The 5,000-nt window shown below is 54.4% G+C and overlaps 3 non-coding genes across 3 annotated transcripts in view; all 3 read right to left on the reverse strand.

The window, feature by feature from the left end:
- Positions 1-25, reverse strand: part of LOC125798939 (28S ribosomal RNA) — a 4,063-nt gene extending 4,038 nt beyond the window's left edge. Inside the window, exon 1 of the ribosomal RNA XR_007437723.1 lies at positions 1-25. This exon is cut by the window's left edge and continues 4,038 nt beyond it. This is a non-coding gene — a ribosomal RNA (28S ribosomal RNA).
- Positions 26-687: 662 nt separating this feature from the next.
- LOC125798943 (5.8S ribosomal RNA) lies at positions 688-841 on the reverse strand. The gene has a single exon (XR_007437726.1). It is a non-coding gene; the product is annotated as a 5.8S ribosomal RNA (ribosomal RNA).
- A 373-nt stretch (positions 842-1,214) lies between these two features.
- LOC125798935 (18S ribosomal RNA) lies at positions 1,215-3,078 on the reverse strand. Its single transcript, XR_007437719.1, has one exon. It is a non-coding gene; the product is annotated as an 18S ribosomal RNA (ribosomal RNA).
- Between the last annotated feature and the right edge of the window lie 1,922 nt (positions 3,079-5,000).

The raw sequence follows: 5,000 nt of genomic DNA on the forward strand, positions 1-5,000 counted from the left end.
GGTCGTCTCGTCTGATCTGAGGTCGCGCTCGAAGGGCTGTCGTCGCCAGGCGTACGCCGCCGCGAGGGAGGGCGGGAACCACCCCTCGCGGTCTGGCTGGAAACCATTCGGAGGAACCCTTTCGAGACGGGGAGGTTCGATTCGGCCGGAGGACGAAGGATGAAAACGGGAAGAAAAAAACTTAAGCCCCCCTCTTCGCCTTCTACCGGAGCTATCCTACCAACCTCTCTTTTGCCGCGCTCTCGGCCCGAACGAAAAGGAGAGGGAGGACGGAGATCCGCCGACGGAGAGACGGCGCGCGTAACGGGCAGCCAGAGAGGGTAAAACCCACCGGCAGCCGTCGCTACGACGTCTCTCCACGGATCGCCGCCACCTCTCCCCTCGCCGGAACGAGGAACGGTAGAGGACGGTGTGTGGAAAGCCGGCCTCCGAGACCCATCGCTGGGCAACGGAGACGAAGGCGAGAGGGGTGGACGAAAGTCTTTTCCCCCGCGATCAAGCCCGTCGAGCGGCTTTTGTCGAGTCCCGAACGAGAAGGGAACCTGACCGAGTCTGCTTTTAGGAAGACGAAGGCGCCTCGGATCGGGCACCTGCGAACCTCCAGCCGCGGTCCCCTCGAACCGTCTCTTAACTCTTCCCCGGAGGGAAGAGGGAGACGGAACGAAAAGGTCCGATAGATTGGAATAGCGACCCTCAGACAGGCGTGGCCCCGGGATTGACCCGGGGCCGCAATGTGCGTTCAAAGTGTCGATGATCAATGTGTCCTGCAATTCACATTAGTTCTCGCAGCTGGCTGCGTTCTTCATCGACGCACGAGCCAAGTGATCCACCGCTAAGAGTTGTACTCTTTATGGTTGTTTTTGTTTCGAAGCCATGTAACCAACAGACACAAAAAGTGACGGTTTGAAATAATGTTTTACGGCAGCCGCGGGTACGGGCGCCCCGGAACGCCTAAGCGAACTCGGGGTCATCAAACCGCGCCGCCGAGCCGCCTCCGGAGTAAGAAACCCCGCAGACGGACTTCGGGGGCCAGGTACCCGTCTCCCTTTGGCCGTAAAACACGTTTTTTGCTCAGGACACCGTTTTTCGATCAAGTCATTAAAAGGCCGAAGGGAATCCCTGTAGTTCCCAACGTCGGGCCGTGGCTTGAACATTTTTTGTTTGTGGAAATGGGAGTCGCGCCTACTGGGAGACACTACCAACCCAAGTCCCGGTAATGATCCTTCCGCAGGTTCACCTACGGAAACCTTGTTACGACTTTTACTTCCTCTAGATGATCAAGTTCGATCGACTTTTCAGCACAGCACCAAGGCCCCGCGAAGGAGCCCCGGCGTGGCCGATCCGAGGACCTCACATAACCATCCAATCGGTAGTAGCGACGGGCGGTGTGTACAAAGGGCAGGGACTTAATCAGCGCGAGCTGATGACCCGCACTTACTGGGAATTCCTCGTTCATGGGGAATAATTGCAATCCCCAATCCCCGTCACGAACGGGTTTAAGCGGATTACCCGCGCCTCTCGGCGTAGGGTAGGCACACGCTGGCCCGGCCATTGTGGCGCGCGTGCAGCCCCGGACATCTAAGGGCATCACAGACCTGTTATTGCTCCATCTCGCGTGGCTATACGCCACTGGTCCCTCTAAGAAGTTAACCGCGACCGCGGGGGGCCGCGTAACTATTTAGCACGAAGGAATCTCGTTCGTTATCGGAATTAACCAGACAAATCACTCCACCAACTAAGAACGGCCATGCACCACCACCCACAGAATCGAGAAAGAGCCATCAGTCTGTCAATCCTTTCCGTGTCCGGGCCGGGTGAGGTTCCCCGTGTTGAGTCAAATTAAGCCGCAGGCTCCACTCCTGGTGGTGCCCTTCCGTCAATTCCTTTAAGTTTCAGTTTTGCAACCATACTCCCCCCGGAACCCAAAGACTCTGGTTTCCCCGCACGCTGCCCGGCGGGTCATGGGAATAACGCCGCCGGATCGCGGGTCGGCATAGTTTACGGTCGGAACTACGACGGTATCTGATCGTCTTCGAACCTCCGACTTTCGTTCTTGATTAATGAAAACATTCTTGGCAAATGCTTTCGCTTTCGTCCGTCTTGCGCCGGTCCAAGAATTTCACCTCTAGCGGCGCAATACGAATGCCCCCGGCCGTCCCTCTTAATCATGGCCCTGGTTCAGGAAACCCACAAAATAGAACCGGAGTCCTATTCCATTATTCCTAGCTCAGGCATTCAGGCGAGTTTGGTGCCCGCTTTGAACACTCTGATTTTTTCAAAGTAAACGCTCCGGACCCCTGAGGACCGGACACCCAACCAAGGGCATCCGGGGGGCGCCGGGAGGCAGGGTCTGGGACAGGCGGTAGCTCGCCTCGCGGCGGACCGCCAGCCCACTCCCGAAGTCCAACTACGAGCTTTTTAACTGCAGCAAATTTAATATACGCTATTGGAGCTGGAATTACCGCGGCTGCTGGCACCAGACTTGCCCTCCAATGGGTCCTCACCCATGTGTTTAGGATACGTTCATTCCGATTACAGGGCCTCGAAAGAGACCTGCATCGTTATTTTTCGTCACTACCTCACCGTGTCGGTAATGGGTAATTTGCGCGCCTGCTGCCTTCCTTGGATGTGGTAGCCATTTCTCAGGCTCCCTCTCCGGAATCGAACCCTGATTCCCCGTTACCCGTGGTCACCATGGTAGCCCCCTATGCTACCATCGACAGCTGATAGGGCAGACATTCGAATGAGACGTCGCCGCCGCGGTGGGCGCGCGATCGACCCGAGGTTATCTAGAGTCACCAAAGGGCCGGGGGAAACCCTCGCGGGTCCCCCCGGGTGGGTTTTGGGTCTGATAAATGCACGCATCCCGGCCCCCCCGAGAGAGGACCGGTCAGCGCTCGTTTGCATGTATTAGCTCTGGAATTACCACAGTTATCCGAGTAACGTGTGGAGCGATCAAAGGAACCATAACTGATTTAATGAGCCATTCGCAGTTTCACTGTACCTTCCGTGTGCACTTAGACCTGCATGGCTTAATCTTTGAGACAAGCATATGTTACTGGCAGGATCAACCAGGTTGCTGCGAGTGGTTTTTGTCACAGAAAAAACCATTGGTTCTTAGAGGGGAGAGGGATCGGCCCCGTACCGTCCGAAGGACCCCCCGGGGAGGGGGGGACGGGCGGAGAGGCTCGTCCGAGCTCACCCCTCATTGCTCCCAGTGGAAATTAGTGTGGCAACTCCGCTGCGCGAGTTCCCGCTTGCTTCGGGGATAACAAGGAAACGCTCGTTCCGAAACCGGGGGTCCGGAGCTTTTTGAAGCCGGGTGCTGGAGCTCGGTTGGACGCGAGGACCACCGAGGCATCCGAGTCCGACGGCTCCGGGCCGACCGGTTATCGTGTAGGGCAGATTGAGATATAGACGGGCCGTCTACGACTCCCTCGGATAGGTTCGGAAAGGTCCTCCCCCTGACGGAGGACCCCCCTGGAGGCTAACCCGCTGGGTCGGGTAGGAACGCACCGCGCACAGTGGCCACGGAGGGCCGCGCGGTTGCCTACCCAGGCGGGCTCGGTAGTCCATTCGATCGGGTCAAAATAATGAAAGAGATACCCCCCCTGGAACCGTCTCTGGAAGTTTGGTTTTTCCTCCGTACCGCCTGGGGGGCGGGGGGCGGGACGGAGGCCGACCTGCGGAGCTTCTTGGTCGGGTAGGATCGGGTCCGTGTTATAGTGTCCAAAAATCCACTTTGGAACCATTATTGGGGCTTTATTTAAGCTCTGCCATGCTTAGAAATGAATGGAGAATCATCTCCAGTGCTTGGACCCCTAGTCATTGCCACTCTCCTCAACAGTCCGACGGCACCCCTTTGAAAAACCCCCCGACGAAAAATCCTCCAGAGCGCGGGCGAACTCGCTCCGAGGCCGACCGGAGTGCACCTTCGTCGGGCAAGGGAGTCGGGCGAAGGGGGTCAGAAATCCTGGAGCTCGCCACCCTCACTAGTTTTTGGCGTGAAATGGTAGACCAAAAGTGGGGACTTAGAAAAATTTCGCACTTTTTCGACCTACCACTGGTAGACCGAGTGGGACTTAGTCATTTTTTCAGCTTTTTCGGGCCTACCACTGGTAGACCAAGTTGGACTTAGTCATTTTTTCAACTTTTCGAGCCTACCACTGGTAGACCAAGTTGGACTTAGTCATTTTTTCGACTTTTCGAGCCTACCACTGGTAGACCAAGTTGGACTTAGTCATTTTTTCGACTTTTCAGAGCTACCACTGGTAGACCAAATGGGACTTAGTCATTTTTTCAACTTTTCGAGCCTACCACTGGTAGACCAAGTTGGACTTAGTCATTTTTTCAGCTTTTTCGGGCCTACCACTGGTAGACCAAGTTGGACTTAGTCATTTTTTCGACTTTTCAGAGCTACCACTGGTAGACCAAGTTGGACTTAGTTATTTTTTCAACTTTTCGAGCCTACCACTGGTAGACCAAGTTGGACTTAGTCATTTTTTCGACTTTTCAGAGCTACCACTGGTAGACCAAGTTGGACTTAGTCATTTTTTCAACTTTTCGAGCCTACCACTGGTAGACCAAGTTGGACTTAGTCATTTTTTCGACTTTTCAGAGCTACCACTGGTAGACCAAATGGGACTTAGTCATTTTTTCAACTTTTCGAGCCTACCACTGGTAGACCAAGTTGGACTTAGTCATTTTTTCGACTTTTCGAGCCTACCACTGGTAGACCAAGTTGGACTTAGTCATTTTTTCGACTTTTCAGAGCTACCACTGGTAGACCAAGTTGGACTTAGTTATTTTTTCAACTTTTCGAGCCTACCACTGGTAGACCAAGTTGGACTTAGTCATTTTTTCGACTTTTCAGAGCTACCACTGGTAGACCAAGTTGGACTTAGTCATTTTTTCGACTTTTCAGAGCTACCACTGGTAGACCAAGTTGGACTTAGTCATTTTTTCGACTTTTCAGAGTTACCACTGGTAGACCAAGTTGG

The sequence above is a fragment of the Astyanax mexicanus genome, unplaced genomic scaffold (assembly GCF_023375975.1).
Source record: "Astyanax mexicanus isolate ESR-SI-001 unplaced genomic scaffold, AstMex3_surface scaffold_97, whole genome shotgun sequence".
Classification (NCBI taxonomy): domain Eukaryota; kingdom Metazoa; phylum Chordata; class Actinopteri; order Characiformes; family Acestrorhamphidae; genus Astyanax; species Astyanax mexicanus.